General features: G+C 40.5%; 1 long non-coding RNA gene across 3 annotated transcripts; it reads right to left on the minus strand.

Moving 5' to 3' along the window:
* Positions 1-1,798: 1,798 nt before the first annotated feature.
* LOC118471862 (uncharacterized) lies at positions 1,799-18,420 on the minus strand. Of its 3 annotated transcripts, XR_008602021.1 has the most exons (9): positions 18,322-18,420; positions 18,175-18,242; positions 18,032-18,100; positions 17,338-17,478; positions 4,703-4,865; positions 4,532-4,613; positions 4,311-4,421; positions 2,056-4,039; positions 1,799-1,937 (listed from the first exon to the last, which is right to left on the minus strand). It is a non-coding gene; the product is annotated as an uncharacterized LOC118471862 (long non-coding RNA). The 3 variants fall into 3 exon arrangements; XR_008602022.1 differs by having other exon boundaries at positions 2,056-4,421; positions 17,399-17,478; XR_008602020.1 differs by having other exon boundaries at positions 2,056-4,421.
* Positions 18,421-19,023: the final 603 nt, after the last annotated feature.

Below are 19,023 nucleotides of genomic sequence, written 5' to 3' on the forward strand. Positions count from 1 at the left end.
GAGGTTTTTTTCCCTGTTAAAAGGGTGTTTTCCTTGCCACTGTCGCCTTTTGGCTTGCTCTGGGGGTCAGGCATATGGGTTCTGTAAAGCGTCTCGAGACAATTTGACTGTAATTGGCGCTATATAAATAAAATTGAATTGAATTGAATAAATGACCAGATATGCAAGGTTAAGCTAAACAACAGATTGGAGGAATGACAGAAAAAAAACATATATATCAGAGATCGAGAGCATCCGTGTGACATGCAGATACTTTATGGGCCTGACAGATGCAGACAATTAGGCTCAGACTCTGAAGAGAGAGCAAGGTCAAACTCTGGCCACAGCGGTGTATGAACATACACAATTTTATTTACAAGTTGTTCATTTTTATGTTGTTTGTATGTGAATGCTTATTAGATTATTAAAGCTTTTCTCTACGGTCCTTAAAAACCGAACATTCAAAATGAACAATATGAGCCTCGTTAGAGAACATGATCATGCACTTGTTTTCCCTTTAATCTTCAATAATGCTCATTCTGTGAAGATGAAACTCTGAGGTGCTTTACAGGGCCTGAAGAGGCCTCTTGTTTTTTTTTTTAAAAGCAACTTTGTAATTTCTGGGTGAGACCCAACTTCAAGTACTCTTCTTCTCTTAAAACCAATGTGACAGAGCAGCTTCAATAAAGACATTTCACTGACTACAAACTCATGTTTCATTCCCTGACTTATATCTCAATAACAGAAAGAGACAATAATGTGATGTTTGGTCTCATTTGACAATTTTCATGAGGTAGATAAGAAGAATCCAAGAATCAACCAAAATATCCAATAATTAACTAATGACGAATCTGAGGACAGACTCAAAATAAAACAAAGCAAAAATTTAAAAAAATAAAATAAAATAAAACAAACAGCACCAGTCTCTTGCTTTAGGATAAAAACAGTGACTTGAATGCATCTTGAATCATTATGTTCTAAAACTGGTCATAAATGATTCAATGTGCAAGGTTGAGCTAAACAACACGTTGGAGGAATGACAGAAAAAAAACAGATATATCAGAGCTTGAGAGTATCCGTGTGACACGCAGATACTTCATGGACCTGACAAATGCAGACAATTAGGCTTCCAAACTCTGAAGAGACAGCAGGGTCAAACTCTGACCATAGCGCTGTATGAACATAGACAATTTTATTTACCAGTTGTTCATTTTTATGTTGTTGTTTTAGACAAGACACACATACATAAACCTAAGGTTATCACAAATGAATGTTATATCATTACTATCATTATATTTGTGCTTTAATAGATTATAATAACTAACAAACACAAAGTTTAACATGACTGAACAGAAACCTTGAACCTAATCTTCTGCTAATGTGTAACCTTGAGTGTTGTAAAGGTACAGAGTATACATGTAGCATCACATCATTGTTGGAAACTGCTGCAGTGTTTTTATATTAGTACATGGCACTTGACACTGCCAAGTATAGAGGCAAACAATCAAATAGGGATACTGAGAACAAAGTAATTTTTTTTTTACTATACACAATACGTATTAAAAAATAAATAATACATAAAAACTTTTGAAAATTTCTGTAATAATTAAATGAAGAAGGAAAAGAAGGTCCACTGTTGGATGGGATGTTCACACTCCAGCATGTGTGTGTAAGGACAGAAGAGGACATATGCCTGATCAGTGATTCTTAGACCAGAACCTTTTGGGTTTCCCTACAAATAAATTAAGATTTTACACAACTGAAAACACATTTTGTTGTGAGACCACAATCAGTTCTTAAAAATAAATGTCGCAATGTTCCATGTAGGTAATATTCTTGTACTGTAACTATACTTTTTGGATTGAATGGCAATTTCTTGGGGTCTTCAATTTCAACTTCAACTCTTGAAAGAGTAGCCCTTTCTTCAGAATCCTCTGTGTCCAAGTTTCCTGAACCCACTTTGGTAGAAACAAAAAATGTACACTTATTTAAAGTAACTGAATGAATGAAAGCCATACTGAATATGACAGATGTTTTTTTTTCTATTAAAATACTGCATGCCATGGAAAAACTTACCATCCTCATCTGTGTGGAGGCAACCTTATCTTTAGATTGAATATCTTCTGTTTCCGGGTAAGGGAAACCTATGGTTCCATTTCCTGAAATACAGAAAAAAGAGTGCTAAAAATTCTCTCACAACATTTTTATTATAGTTTTAGCACATAGTTATAACTATTATTTACTAGCCCAGGCCAAAAAAATTAGTCCATAATTAGCATTTGAGTGACAGATATATCATCTTCAGTGTGAAAAGATGAATCCATCACCACATCACAAACACTCCCTGGCTGATCACTGTCAGCACTGTGTTGAATGTCAATCTCATCTGATGTTTGAGGCGAGCAATTGGCTACATGGGTTCGGTCCTGTAAAAATAATATAACAGTGCATAAATGTACGTATCAAATTATGTTATAAACTTTATTATGTTTATAAACTTTATGAACTTTATTTATTTCCTTTATTTCCATAGTTATTACTGTTGTTGTTTTTGGCTCCCTTGTGATCAGCTTGGTGTGTGAAACCTGTGAACACATAACAGACATTTACCATTTTCAATCAATTAAGGATGACATTCACCCTAGACATACAATCTTGCAATAATAACTACAGTGCATACATATATTATTTTTATGATACGTTTAGTGTATGAAGTGAAGAAGTTAGAAGTGTCTATCTTGGCACATTCTTGTGGCTTGAAGGCATTCTTCAATGGTAGGGCGTGCTTCTGTCGATTTACATAGCATTTGCCAGTGATACCTTGATGCCTTTCTAGAGCGAAGTTACCCTGTTTGACATTTTGAGATAGCCCGAATGGAACCTTGTAATAGGGTGTAGTTGTTTGATAGGGGTGTTGGCCATCTGTCAGTATGTAATGCACCAGGCACCTTGCTATCTGAAATACAGGAGATTCATTTGAAACAATGTCCAGTAATAGTCACCCTTCTAAACTACATAGATTGTATTTTTTTTTTTTTTAATATTTTTTAAAAATTTGAATATTACAATGACTATAATAATACTTACAAAATACAGTTCATGTAAACTGATTTGAATACTGACATGTGAGAACATCACCATACAGCAGAACTAGTTTATGCATTTTCAGCTCCACATTTCACATATTCTAAAGAAATCTAAACTCATAACAGTCATCATGCCCATTGAAGTGACATTTCCATCCTGAACTTACTTGGATATCTGACTCTTTCTTGTATTGTATGCCTCCAACATCCTCATAACTTGACCAAGAAAAAGCTCCAGCCATTTGAGACAACAATGTTGACTGTGTCAAATCCAGTTTCCTGCTTGCTCCATAATCTGCAATATACAGTTTGTTGCTGATATCTGTAGAATACTGAAAATGATCCTTAGACATGTAGCACTTAAAACAATATCCACAAAATAACATCATCTGTAAAGATGATGTTATTATACATGACAGTAATATCTATCATTGTACGTGATATTAATAACACGTATAATGAAAAATATGATAATAAAGACATACTACCAGATAGTTATGGCTATGGCTAAACTATGTATTTATTTTACCAAACAAAATGTCATTCGTGCAAAATCCCGTATGAATGGAGTTCCTGTTGTCCTTGCAGTATCTCCTTGCAGATTGTCTCCAGTCTTTGACCCTCAGTCAGACTTTCTCTCTCAGGAAAGTCCTTATTTTCAGTTACCTCTGCCAGACTGTATTCACAGAGAAGGGAGACAAACACTGCATTTGATTGTAAAAGATGCTCTGCTTTTAAATTTTCTTAACGTAGGACATGTGCCATTTTCATCTCATTTTTAGAAATATACTTGGCAACTCGTTTCACTGCAACTTTGCAGTCACGAAAGAGTCCTGGGAAAATTTCAGCAGCATTGCATCCATTTGCAATCTTTGTGTTCAGTGTTAAATAACAAGGTCAATTTTCATCATGAAAGGCCTTGATGCCTGTGTTCATGAGTCAAGGTTTTCTCATGAAGTCTTCCCACGTGATTCCTTGAAAATACAGAAAAACAGCCATTGGGCATTCTCATCGTTTCAAATTTTGTACAGCATGCAAAAAAAAAACAAACAAAAAAAAAAAAAACCATATGGGCTTTGATGAAACAAATTACATCAACAGAGTGATGTCAGTAATCGAAAATGTGTTTTACTATGTCACTGACAATGTTTTTCATAAATTTGAAGAACAATTTTGGTGAGGATTAGAGACATCCTTGTTGCTCAGTTAAATGATGGAATGGCAAAAATATAGAAATAGAAATACCTGTCTCCATAGGCAGTCAGGGTCTCTGCAGTCATACAAAATTTCTTCTCCTGCACTGATGATTGACTTTGAAAATGTACACAGATGTGGCCTTTTCTGCTCATCCATTATCTTTTGTTCACATGCACAAACAATACATCAAATAATGCTACTTTCATCTGAGGTTGCACAAATGATATGAGTAAAGCTATTATGTGGAAAAACTTCAAAGACATACGTACTATTTTAATTTTGCTGTTTGGCTTGATGTGCTCATCATTTATGAATCTTACAAATCTTGCTGTGTGTTTACTGCCATCAACACTGCATGATGAAAGATTTTTTCATTTGTAAAACATTTAACAAAATGCAACAATTACCTTAAGTTAGGACATCCATTTATTTAATCTTACCAGAAAGATTGTCCTTGAAAGCAATAGAAGTACAGAAATGCTGCATCGTCAGCTGGGGACTCTTTGCACAGTGCCTCTCCTTCAGATCCAGTGATGTGTCTTCCAACACACTCAAGCAAGTATTCTCCTTGCTCAATGTTTTTAGTGGCAATCACTCCATAACCTGATTAACAGATAATAAATACGAATAAATTAATAGTATGATATAAGTTTAGTACATGCTCATGTGTTGCTGCATACCAGGCACACCCAACAGAAAATAGCTCAGCAGTTACACTGTCAACAATACTTTGATACCTTGTCATCATAAATATTTAGATAAAAGGTGTAACATTAACTATGAGGCAGAAGAATTACAGTATCTGCATTTTTATAATAGTGTAGCAAAATGTATCAGTTTTTTTCTTGCTGTGAGTTCTATTAGAATATCAATGCTATTCACACATTAAGACATTAAATATTAAATCAGCACCGATTTAGCTTAACATGATAGATATTGGATTTAGTTTATTTCTCATGTGTTTTGTTAAGTGGAACAGACCTTCCCATCTAACTTCAAATAAGAAAGCAAATAAGTAAATTCACATTTTGCATCTGCCTAAACTACTTTAAGGCTGCTTATATGGCAAAATGGTTCTGTACTAGCACAAACAGTGCTAATACACAATTTCCTGCATTAAAATACATTAGCTGCTGAGTTTTAATTATGATTTGAACAGACATACACTATTGACAACAGAATCTTATATGCAACCATACATTTCTCCTGATTGATGATTTTTTTTCTGAAAATAGTCTTTTCAGTCCTTTTAAAGCAGGGGTGTCAAACATACGGCCCGCGGGCCGGTACCGGCCCGCCAGGGGGTCCAATCCGGCCCGTGGAATAAATCTACAATATGAAAAAAATACCTAAAAATTATGAAGTACGTTTTTTGATAAAACTGCAGGTCCCATATTGTCAGCTAGGGGCGCTCTGTTTTATTCAGAGTAGACAACATGACACAACACTGTGACTCAGAACTTACAGCAGATGGCAGCAATAGGGAATCCGGTCTGTAAAGCAGCATTTTGTCTATTGGAATTTTACCTGCTTTTCTGCTGGGCCTGACACAGTCATCAGCAAGATGTCTTTGTCAAAAAGGAGAAAAGTGGACATCGAGTGTAGGATTTTCCAAGAAAAATGGACCAACTCCTATTTGTTCACTGAGGTGAATGAGAAACCTGTGGCCTGGTGTGTATGCAGCAAGTTTCGGTGCTCAAGGAATTTAATCTTCGGCGCCACTATGAGACTCGGCATGGCGAAAAATACAACAACTTGCCAGGAGAACTGAGAAGACAGAAGATAAATGAATTGTTGGCAGGTTTGAGAAAACAGCAGTCTGTTATCACCCGGAGCCGTGAGGTCAGTGATGCTGCAGTGAAAGCCAGCTACCTAATTGCTAGCAAAATAGCATTAGCATCAGAGTCTCTGACGGGGAGTTTGTTAAAAGTTGCATGCTGAAGGCTGCAGAAATCGTGTCCTGAGAAGCGACAAGCTTTTGCCAACATTAGCCTGACGAGGAATACCGTGGCAGACAGGATTTCAGAACTATCGACGGATTTGGACAACCAATTAAAACGCAAAGTGGAGTCCTTTGTGACATTTTCTGTTGCAATTGATGAGAGCACTGATATTACGGATGTCGCTCAACTGGCCATATTCATTCGTGGACTTGATGAGACTTTCATTGTCACAGAGGAGTTTCTTGAGTTGGTGCCTATGTTAGACACCACAACAGCCGAGGACATTTTCTGCGCTCTTGTTGGTGAGCTGGACAGGGTTGGAGTGGACTGGTCCCGTACTGTCAGTCTGGCTACAGATGGTGCGCCATCAATGATCGGGAAAAAGGCGGGTGTTGTGGCAAAGTTTAAAGACAAAGTACAAGCCGCAAATGGAGGGAGTTGTTTCTGGACATTCCACTGTATTTTGCATCAAGAGGCATTGTGCTGTAAGTCATTAAAAATGGATCACGTCATGGAGGTGATTGAGGTGATTGAACTGTTAATTTCATCCGAGCCAGAGGTGTGAATCATCGTCAGTTTGACTGCCTTCTCAGTGACAGTAACATTACCCATGGCCTGCCATACCACACTGAAGTAAGATGGCTAAGTCGAGGTGCTGTGCTAAAGTGCTTCTTCCATCTTCGTGAGGAAATCGGACAGTTCATGAAGAAAAAAGGTAAACCTGTTGTGGAATTACAAAGCCCACAATGGCTGCAGGACCTTGCATTTATGGTTGATATTACAGAGCACTTGAATAATCTGAACAAAATGTTACAAGGGCGCAAAAAAATTGTCACCCAGTATTATGACAGCATACGTGCATTCAAGTTGAAGCTCACATTGTGGGAGACGCAGCTTGCAAGTGCTGACACTGCTCATTTCCTCTGTCTAAGAGATGTATGTGCAGCCAGCATCAATGCTGACATGAGACAGTACAAAGACAAGATTACGGGATTGCTGTGGGAGTTTGAGAAACGATTTCAGGTCTTTAGCGAACTCGAGACAGAATTCACAGTTTTTTGCTCACCATTCACAGTAAAAGCTTCTGATGTGCCCTCCGACATGCAACTTGAAATAATTGATTTGCAGTGTGATGTAGAATTGAAGGACAAATTTGCCTCTTTGGGATTGGAAACATTTTATCAGCATCTCCTTCCAGGCTACCCTAAATTAACAGCACTGGCTGCAAAAGTGTTGTGCATGTTTGGGACGACCTATCTTTGCGAGCAAGTTTTCTCAGTAATGAACATTAATAAAACAAAGCTCACACATAAGCACTTAACTGACATTCTGAAATTGGCTGCTACTCAGGACATGATGCCTGATATTGATGCACTTGTGCAGGCTAAAAGATGTCAAGTTTCAGGAGCAAATACAAAGCAGGAGTAAATCCTGTAAAATGCTGCTTTAAACATTGTTTGCACGATGAAAAAAAATTTTACTAAATGAAAACTTGCTCTAGTAAATACTGTGAAATTCAGTGTTAGTCAACAGATTCACTACAAAAGTGTTTGGTTGAGTGGAATATTATTTCTAATGCATGCCATCCATATTATGTATATAGTTTTTTAATGTATACATTTTATACATAAACAAAGCAGGTGACTATTTTCTTAATTGTCTGTATAAAATAGCTGCTACTTAAGATTTAAAGGTGTGCAGAGTTAATTTAGGTGTTCAGAATTACTTTCCAGATGTGGAAAATGGACTTCAAAAAATTTCTATATTTTGATGAGTTTGATTTTTTTTAAATTCCAGGACTATGTTTTTAAGTTCCACATACTTGTGACTAAATATGTTGTGCCATTGTACAATCACTGTGATCAGTTGTAATGCACAACGCACACAAATAAATGTTAAACTGAGGCATGGTGTTGTTGAAATTGCACTTACTTTAATCTCAGGTTGTTCATAATATATTTTTTAAAAGGACAGTTCATTACATATACAGATTTTTATAATATACTTGTTCTTCTTTGCACTAAAACATCTGAAAAACTTAGACTTATTGTCAGTTCTCGGTAACTACGGTATAAGTTTACTGGTCCGGCCCCCTTGAGATCAAACTAGGCCGTATGCGGCCCTCGGACCAAAATGAGTTTGACACCCCTGTTTTAAAGGAAGCCGTGCACTTCATTGCTTCTGGGGAAGCTCAGAAGCAATGAAGTGCAAAGCTTCCTTTTCAGGACAAACTCTTCTGGGTCTCATTTTCCTGTGAAATATTTAGTAATATTTTATGTGAAATACACTGAAAAAAGCCCATCTAAACAAAACATATTTAAGTTTATTAATGAAGCAACTTACATTAAATGAATAAATTACATGATTCCATTGGTGCTTCTATGAAAAGATGTAAAACTGGAAATTTTCTAATCGTTTTACAAACTGACTGACTAGAAATCATGCCAGTGTGTACCATGCCAGTGCCACACACTATATTGCCAAAAGTATTCGCTCACCCATTCAAATAATCAGAATCAGGTGTTCCAATCACTTCCATGACCACAGGTGTATAAAATCAAGCACCCAGGCATGCAGACTGCTTTTACAAGCATTTGTGAAAGAATGGGTCGCTCTCAGGAGCTCAGTGAATTCCAGCGTGGAACTGTGATAGGATGCCACCTGTGCAACAAATCCAGTCGTGACATTTCCTCGCTCCTAAATATTCCACAGTCAACTGTCAGCTGTATTATAAGAAAGTGGAAGTGTGTGGGAATGACAGCAACTCAGCCACGAAGTGGTAGACTACATAAACTGATGGAGTGGGGTCAGCAGATGCTGAGGCGCATAGTGCCAAGAGGTCGCCAACTTTCTGCAGAGTAAATCGCTAGAGACCGTCAAACTTCATGTGGCCTTCAGATTAGTTCAAGAACAGTGCGCAGAGAGCTTCATGGAATGGGTTTCCATGGCCGAGCAGCTGCATCCAAGCCATACATCACCAAGTGCAATGCAAAGCGTGGGATGCAGTGGTGTAAAGCACGCTGCCACTGGACTCTAGAGCAGTGGAGATGCCTTCTCTGGAGTGACGAATCACGCTTCTCCATCTGGCAATCTGATGGACGAGTCTGGGTTTGGCGGTTGCCAGGAGAACCATACTTGTCGGACTGCATTGTGCCAAGTGTAAAGTTTGGTGGAGGGGAATTATGGTGTGGGGTTGTTTTTCAGGAGCTGGGCTTGGCCCCTTAGTTCCAGTGAAAGGAACTCTGAATGCTTCAGCATACCAAGACATTTTGGACAATTCCATGCTCCCAACTTTGTGGGAACAGTTTGGAGCTGGCCCCTTCCTCTTCCAACATGACTGTGCACAAAGCAAGGTCCATAAAGACATGGATGACAGAGTCTGGAGTGGATGAACTTGACTGGCACAGAGTCCTGACCTCAACCCGATAGAACACCATTGGAATGAATTAGAGTGGAGAGTGAGAGTCAGGCCTTCTTGTCCAACATCAGTGTGTGACCTCACAAATGCGCTTCTGGAAGAATGGTCAAAAATTCCCACAAACACACTCCTTAACCTTGTGGACAGCCTTCCCAGAAGAGTTGAAGCTGTTAGAGCTGCAAAGGGTGGACTGACGTCATATTGGGATGGGATGTCACTTACATTCATATGCGAGTCAAGGCATGTGAGCGAATACTTTTGGCAATATAATGTATGTGTGACACAATTCTGTATCAAAACAGACCTTAGTATTTTGCTGTGTTGGGGATATTTTTTGGTGTAAGCTTGACAGTGGCGTGTAGGCTCCATCCAGTTACAGCGTGCAGGGCATGAGTGTTGACGTTACTAGAGTTACACAGTATTCACATACAATTTCTTTGTGTTTTGTCAGCTTTCAAAACTCATCACATGGTGAAACTGAACAAGAATTATTAAGGGGTGATGCCTTATAGCAGCATTCAGCTGTGTAGCTTGCTGGACGGCCAGCAAATGTTTAGATGACCGTGTGTAATGGCTCTATATGAAGTTTGTCACCTGCTGTTCAACTTGACAGAAATGTAGTAGTATTAATGACAAACTAAACAACACTACCGTTACAGCAATATTTTAACACCTCTTTTGTTTTTTATGATGTAGTATCTGATCTGATATGAGTTCTGATAGTTGTTGACCATAAAGTGAACTTTTGACTAACAGATGGTAGTAATTTCATTGGTATGTGTTTTCGGCTCCAGAAATCCTATGCTGTGTTGACATTGGGGTCCACTGTTAACCTATAGCTGATTTGTGACCCTTAGGAATGCACAGAAGGGGAGTCTTGTCTGAGGAGTTGTCACTCTTTAGTGGGGATGTAAACCAGATGCTGTAATTCTATCCTTTACCAGAGGGTATAACAGCAACCTGACTTCTTTGTTCTGTGGGATTTTCATATTGGCTGGGAAACTCTCCACAGGCAGACCATGGTGCCTGTTCAGATGCTGTCCTTTTCAAGTAATAAAACTATATTATAAAAGTAACAGTGTCAATGGACGTTTTCTTCAACATCTACACATCCTTGAGGTTTAAGAGAAACTACGACAGTGTAAAATACTTTAGCTGAAGGGGGCATCGTGGGCTACTGGTCTTCAGAGAAGCAGGTTCAACAAACTCTGAGTGTAACCCTGAACTCTGAGTTGATCTACTCTGAGATAGGAAACTCTGAGTTTTGGGTTTCAGAACGGCTGATTTGAGTGGGTTTAATCAACTCGGAGTAGTTTTACCCGGAGTTAAGCACGTGCACCACAACTCTGAAAAGCCAGTATCAATGGAGCGCCGATTTGATGAGTCACCATGGCAACGGGTAAGCGAAGGACTACACCGCTTGAATTGGAAATCTTAATGCGCTTATATAGCAAGTTTGAACACGTTTTTAGAAAGAAGTGCAACACCGCTGCAGCTGCAAAAGAGAGGGAGACGACGTGGGAGAACATTGCTGCCAGGGTCAACGTATAAGTTTAAATCACAATAATATTACAGGGGAAAACTGTTTGAATGGTAGCCTATTAAATTATTTCATTTAGGTGCAATCCTGCGGGGGAGAAGCACACGTGGCAGCAGCTTAAGATGAAATGCAAAAACATTTTTAAAACAGGTAAGAAATCGGCATAATTTCATGGAGCTACCTCAGTTTGATCATGTTTTACATTGTAAAGTAGCCTAAATATTAGGTGGCTGTTTGACTGTGCAGTGGTTTTATTCCACACATAGCCTTAATGTCTGCATCCATATCATGTTCTGTTAAATAATTAAGCCTATTTAAACTCACAAAGACTTCTACTAGGGCCGGCACCTTAGCGCATTAATTACAGCGCGAATAACGCGTTAAAAATAACACAATTAATTGCACCCTCCTCAGTTCCCTCATTTCTGGCACACCGGTAACGCTGATGAATACTCCAGCCCAGTAGGTGGCGGTAATGAACCTAAAGTCTGTTTGTAGCCATGAAGAAGAAGCACAGGAAGCAGTGAAGTCAGGCACTGGTGAACAGTGAAGGAAGATGAGCTTGAGCTTGTTGGGCAGAAGGTTTTCTTTTAAAAATCTTCCCAATGGCAGCTTGGATAAAAGCCTGGTTGTGTGCAAATTGTACAACAAAGAATTTTCTGATCACTGCAGCACTTCCAGCCGACGGTATCACCTCAATGTAAAACATGTTGCTGTTAGCACCAGAACTAACGTTAGCTACGAGTCATGCTAACGGCTAACGGTGTAGCCATTCCATAATAGACCACTTTTCTAGACGGTGCTTGAGTTTACAGTAAGTCTTAAAATGTCGAATAAAATTGCTACAATTGCACTTAGATTTGCAGTAATCTGTGAATGTAGCAGACAGATGAAAAATGCAGATAAATAGAATTGAAACATTTTTGTGGTTTAAGTTTTTACTCCATCGAGGCTCTGCCTCTTTGGAGGAGGAATAACCTAAACAACAAAAATATCTCTTAATAACTTAATTATAAACTTTTTGTTTATATAAAAATTACATAAATAAAAATTGCTATTCCTATAAAAAGAACCATCAAAATTACACCATTTATCAGACCCAGAAAAGATGAAAACAGGCTGAATCTCTGGATTTTCAACTTTCTGAAGCTCCTTGAACTACTTATGCTGATTTTATGTGCCATACAGTGGAAAAAAACAACTAAATTCAGGCTTTAAGTCATCAAAATCACTTTTTTCTATATGTCCCATTTTCCTTTTTTAAAATAAATTTTAAATTATAAACACACATATGTCTATTCATTGATTCAACTGTCAACCACAGTTTTATTTGAATTGTGAATGTTGTTAAAACTGTTAAATATGTTGTTGAAAATGGTAAAAGCTAAGAACTGTTGAAGAATGTTAAAGATCTGTGGGTTGAGAAGTTGTCAGGATCTGTGATCCAGTTGTTCGGGCTTATGATCATGATTGATTGCTCATGCCTGCGGAAGCCGGAAGGGGGAGCTCTCCACCGCTATGCTTCATTTGGACTGGAGCTGCCAAGGAAGCATTGCACATTGTGAGCGTGCTCCTTTTCATCCTCTTCTTCAGGTATGACTTGCATGAAATATAGTTTTCATGGTGTTTATATGAATTGTGTTAATGTACTATGTTAATTGAGTGTGCGTTTTGGAGCATTATTTTGCAGATCATTGAGACAAAATGTTTGAATGAGCTGTCTGTCTAGCTAGCTAAAAACGCTTCATAGCCGTGACCAGCACGTGCGCGTCACATGGACGACAGTGGTATGTTGCTGTTTGGGACTGTGTTTTATATGTTTTAGGATTTATGTATTGTTTATGAACTTGTTATTTGAATATTCATGTCAAGAGAGTGTTGTTTGTATGTATGTTTATTCCTTGTAATAAATTCGGACTGGAGCTGCCAAGGAAGCATTGCACATCGTGAGCGTGCTCTTTTTCATTCTCTTCTTCAGGCCGTAACATTTTGGAGGCACCGCTGGGATTGCATGTGACGAGGGCCAGCTGTCCAGGATAGACGTCCAAATCATCATTCAACCCTCTACAGCTACAGCCAAGGTGGATGAGACTGTGTGGTGATTCAACAACTGCGTAGAGAGACTTGCCTGTGACCTGAGGTCTGCCGCTGGTGCCAGGGGGAGCTGCGTTGTCTACAAAGGGAACATTATACATCACACGGATCCTGTCCACAGGTCAGAAACTGAAATGGATTCCTCGGAGAAAGAAGATTTAAAATTGGAAGTTGGAGGTGCACTGTATACACTGACAAGAGATGCTTTGATCGAAGTTTGTGACTTTCTAACTATTGCTGGATCAAAGTTTAAAAAGGTATCAGGAAAAAGTCATTCATCGCTAATTTCACATGTGACAAGATACTTAGAGCAGAGTCAGATAACCTTGAGGATCGGTATGGCAGAATTACTGACCTTAAAAGATAAAATTGCTGAGTTACAACAAGCTGCTGAAAATAGTGTGCTAGAACAAGTAGCCGATGATGTTAAACAGACAGATGTGGAGCTAGAGCAGGTTGTGCAACCTTCAGAGGGAGAACGTTTACCAAAAGAGTTAGAGAAATTACAGGTTGCATTATCACTCCAGGAGAAAGCAAACCAAATCAGTGGGACCAAACAGTCAGTGAGTGGGGAAAGTAGTAGTGATCAAAAAGACCATGTTCCTCCTCAACAGACTCTGCAACCTCGTCTGTCATTACAATGGGGCAGGGAATTCAAAATATCAGGCCAGATTGGGGAACCAGGACAAAGAGACAAACTCACGTTTTCTAGCTTAGCACACCAAATTGAGCAAGGCATCAGCAAAGGATTCCCTGAAATAGTCGATGCAGTGATTCGGGCAATTGCATCAGGCTTACAACTGCGCAGCTACCTGGAGGGCAAAACAAATTTGACCTTACCTACCCTAAGAAGAATTCTCAGGTCCCATTACCAAGAGATGGGAGCAACAGAACTGTACAAACAACTCACTTCAGTGGTCCAAAGCAGCAAAGAAACCCCACAACATTTCCTGATACGAGCCCTGGATTTGAGACAGAAAATTCTGTTTGCATTGCAGGAAGCAGAATCTGGCCTCAAATATGATCCTGTCCTTGTGCAGAGTATGTTCCTTCATACTGTCCTCACAGGACTGCAAAATGATAGTATTCGAAGTGACCTTCAACCATACCTGCAACAAACAACAACAAGTGATGAACTGCTCCTTGAGAAACTGAACATTGCCTGCGCAAATGAAGCAGAGAGACAAAATAAAAAGAAACTACTTGCCCAGCTACGACCAATGTCAGTGCACTGAGTCCAGTCTAATGATACACCTGCAGATAAAAAAGGGAAAAACCCAAATTCGGAACTCACCGGCAAAACCCAGTCTGAGGTACTAAATGAACTAAAAGAAATGCGTTCCCGACATGGCAGTGCTGAAAAACCTAGGTGCTGAAGTTGCACAAATCAGAGAGGCCATAGACAACCTAACCCAGCACAGACACAGTATATCCCTTCACCTGTTGCACAGGAATGCAGTCCTCCTCCCCAGTTTCAGTATCCACCACAGTGCTGCTGGCCTCCCCCAGGACCAGGACGAAGAGGAGTTACTGCTCAATACCAACCAAGGTTTGCACCACAGTACCAGTATCATGCCCTGGGTCGTGCACGCCTTAGAAAATGTTTTGGCTGTCAACAAAGTGGAAGTGATTACTGCACCCATTGCTACAGATGTGGTAGTACTGAACATTTCCTTGCTGGCTGTAGAACGAGAGGAACTAGACAAGACAAAGAGAGTTTGTTAAACGAAAGAGGGTTACCCCGACGGGACAGGGAGTAACCGGAAAAAGCGGAATGTCCCAACAGAACTGCTCACACTGTGGTGTCTCTGGGTATTCTCCGAGTATTCAAAAGATGTGCATCCTGTAAAAAAGACAATTACTGCTCCAAAATCTGTCAAGTTGAACATTGGCCAAAACACAGAAAAAAAATGCAATGAGCATCTTCATCCACAGGTAAATCAGCACTCTCATCCAAGAGTAAATGCCACTCACACCAAGAAAGAGGACAGCCAATCCTGTCTTGTTGATTTGGTAGGAAGGCAGTGTGTGGTTGATTGCTACATACAAGGCCATAGGACTCAAGCATTGTGGGACACAGGCTCTCAAGTCTGCATTGTTGATGAGAAGTGGATTAAGAGACATTTGCCATGAGAAAAGTTAAGAGATGTGTCTGAGTTACTTGATGCGCCTGATGACTTGAAAATCATAGCTGCCAATGGACAGAACATGCCCTACAGAGGTTTCATTGAGGTCACATTTGGATTAGCTGCAGATGATGCTGACGCCAAAGAACTTATTGTCTCTATGTTAGTGATGAAAGGAGGCAGTCTCTTTTCTTAGGTTTTAATGTCATCAAAAGAATAGTGAAAACCAGCACCACAGAACCGCTTGATGCCAACAGAAGAGAACAGTTGCATGAAACATTGAGAGCAGCTTTCCTGATCCTTCAGAGAGACAGTGTTTCAGCTTGCATTGAACTGGTGACTACAGAACAGTCATGTGACTATGTTGTGAAGACAACAAAAGAGAAAGTCATCATAACAAAGCACACCTCTGTTCAGATTGACTGTAAAGTACACAACCACTGAAGAAAGACATTACACTTCTTTTTGAGCCAGACATAAATCCACAGTGGACTGAAGGCCTTGAGTTTTGTGAGACTGTTGTAAAGCTCAGACATGGTGTTTCACCGTACATTGTACTTAATGTGCAAAATCCAACTGATCATGATATTGAGTTGCTAGGAAAAACTATTGTGGGTACTTTACAGCAGGTCCAGGCTGCATATCCAGCAACCATTTTGGAGAAACCTGATCATTGTCCCTCAGTGTCAGTGAGCAATATGAATGTGGAGAGTGAGCAAGTTACTGATACTCAGTGGGATCCACCAATCGACTTGAGTCACCTGAGTGAACCTGAAAGAGTAGTGGTGCAGAACATGCTTCGTGATGAATGCTCCTCCTTTTCCAAAACAGATGATGATATTGGATGTATTAACAAGTTGAAGTTGAGCATTTCATTAAAGGATATGGACCCTGTAGCGCGCACCTACTTGTCAGGGCCAAAACCACTATACAAAGAAATGAAAGATTATCTGCAATCTTATCGCACAAGGATGGGTGAAGAAATCCAACTCACCTTATGCCTCATCAGTCGTGTGTGTGAGAAAAAAAAAGATGGCAGCCTACGCCTTTGCATAGACTACAGAGAACTAAAAAAAAAAAAAAGACTCATCCAGACAGACAACCAATCCCTCGAGTGCAGGACATTCTTGACAGTCTTGGTAGCAACTCATGGTTTTCGTTGTTGGACCAAGGAAAGGCCTACCACCAAGGGTTCATGGATGAAGACAGTAGACCTCTGACAGCATTTGTGACTCCATGGGGTCTGTATGAATGGATAAGGATTCCATTTGGTCTAATGAACGCACCTGCAGCCTTCCAGCGGTGTATGGAGGAGTGCTTGGAGGAAGTGCGAGACAACATCTGCATCCCCTACCTGGATGACACACTTGTGTATAGTCAGTCATTTGAGGATCATGTGGACCATGTCCGGAAAGTGCTTCAGCTGTTGAGGAAGTATGGGGTCAAGTTAAAACCCAGCAAGTGTGAACTGTTTAAACATGAGGTCCGCTACCTGGGAAGAGTTGTTTCAGTCGAAGGCAGTAAAATCGATCCAGCAGATACCATCGCTGTGAGAGCCTTGAAAGATAAAAGACCAAGCAATGTGGGAGAGCTACGAGCTGTCATGGGCCTGTTAAGGTATTATAGGTGCGGCATGAGGAGTGAGGAGACGAATGCGTGTTGGAGCACGTGAATAAATGCACAGCGGCTAGGATTTAGATGAAGGTTGCGACAACGCCACCCAGGGGAATTTCACCCCCGGGACATTCTATTCAATGGGATCAACCAAGGATCATTTAAACACTCTCAAGGCACACACAGGTTCATAATCACTCGGGCGAGAGACGTGTTCCAAAAAAATTACATCTTTATTTAATTACAATATTAATTATTATAAGTAAGGGTCAAGGCCACCAGGTTAAAATAGGAAAACAGAAAAACTCAACTTAAATATTAAAGGGGTAGGTCGGCTTACCATGGCGGCAGGCAAAAATCAGAAAATCAAAGAGAAAAGGGGTCCAAAAATAATCCCACACCTGTGACACGACACACCAACGAAAAAGGGGACTCGTGAAACCACCACCAGGGATTGGACTGCCGCCGAAGCTCGCCGAACCTGCATAAAAGAAACAAATTATTAGTAAGGCTAACTTAACAGAAGCCTGGTGACCAGACCGATACACATAATCATAAAACACACACACGCACACACACTCACTCCACAGAACAATGGTTAAAACGCATATACAATATGAGGCAATATAATAGCGTTACAAAGCCTAAGGCTTTAGTGCCGAAAGTGCAATGAAAACTACTACGCTGAAGCAAAGAGCCACAGAGAGAGCGAGCCCACACAAGTCGACAAGAGAGCTGAACAGAGAGCCGAAACAGCCGTAGAAAAACACAAGAGCCGAAACAGCCGTAGAAAAAGAGCCGAAACAGCCATAGGAAAAGAGCCAAAACAGCCGTAGGAAAAGACAAGAGCCGAAACAGCCGTAGGAAAAGACAAGAGCCGAAACAGCAGCCAGTCCAGGGAAGCGGTGGCGTCCGACAGGCCACATGCTTAGCTGCAGCCTATAGAAGGTAAACAATTAAACAAGCATAATTATCATTAGATGACTGTTCACCTGCGCTTCATTGATCACCTCCCCCATTAGAGCAATACATACCCGATTAGCCGTGGTGCAGCGTGACAGCAAGCAGGCGGAGGAGACTCACCAACAACCGCGGCAGTTATGCTGCAGCAACCACACAACAAAATCAGGGACCAGTTAACACACCAGATAACACAAGGCGGACAACGTTAGCTTACCCCGCCAACACGGATGCACCCACGGCACGCTGAGCGGAGCGACCCGTCTGCCAGCATCACAGCCGTCGCTACGCAACAGAGCGGAAAAAAAAAAACGTCACTACTTGCGCCGCACATTACAGAAAGTTAAATGGAAAAGCCCATTACCTGTACCAGCGATGTTACGTGCGCCCCGATTTACCACGCCAGATCAAGCACGCCTGGCTGCAGTCACCTCCACGAGGAGAGTTCAGAGCGGAAAGCATGAGACTGAGGTGAAGCCACCCACCTGTGTATATATATAGCGGCGCCGGATGATGCACCGCTGTCACAGCTGCGATTGAATTGGCACAGTGCCATACAGCGGCCAGGAGGGAGAAACCATCCGGATACATAGGCAATACATACAGAACTTCTCCTGTATTGCTGGACCCCTTTATGATTTGTTGAAAGGGACAGCAGAAGACAACAGTGGGTCACAAAACAGGATCAACACAAGACGAGGTATAGGAAAGACTAAAGGAGTGCCCTCACACAAACCCATTCTGTGGACTGAAGAACATCAATGTGTATTGGAGCGGCTGATAGACTGCCTGATTGAGCCACCAGTCCTCGGGTTCCCAGACTTCTCAAAACCCTTTGTCCTCGATACAGATGCCTCAAGCCATGGTCTCGGGGCAGTTCTGTACCAGCATCAGAATGATAAACTCCGTGTGATAGCATATGGCTCTCCAACATTGACTGCTTCTGAAAAGAACTACCATCTGCATTCAGGGAAATTGGAATTTCTTGCTTTGAAGTTGGCGATCACCGAGACATTCAGAGATTACCTGTATTATGCACCTACCTTTACTGTGTTCACTGACAATA

Source organism: Amphiprion ocellaris, chromosome 1 (assembly GCF_022539595.1).
Source record: "Amphiprion ocellaris isolate individual 3 ecotype Okinawa chromosome 1, ASM2253959v1, whole genome shotgun sequence".
NCBI classification, from domain to species: domain Eukaryota; kingdom Metazoa; phylum Chordata; class Actinopteri; family Pomacentridae; genus Amphiprion; species Amphiprion ocellaris.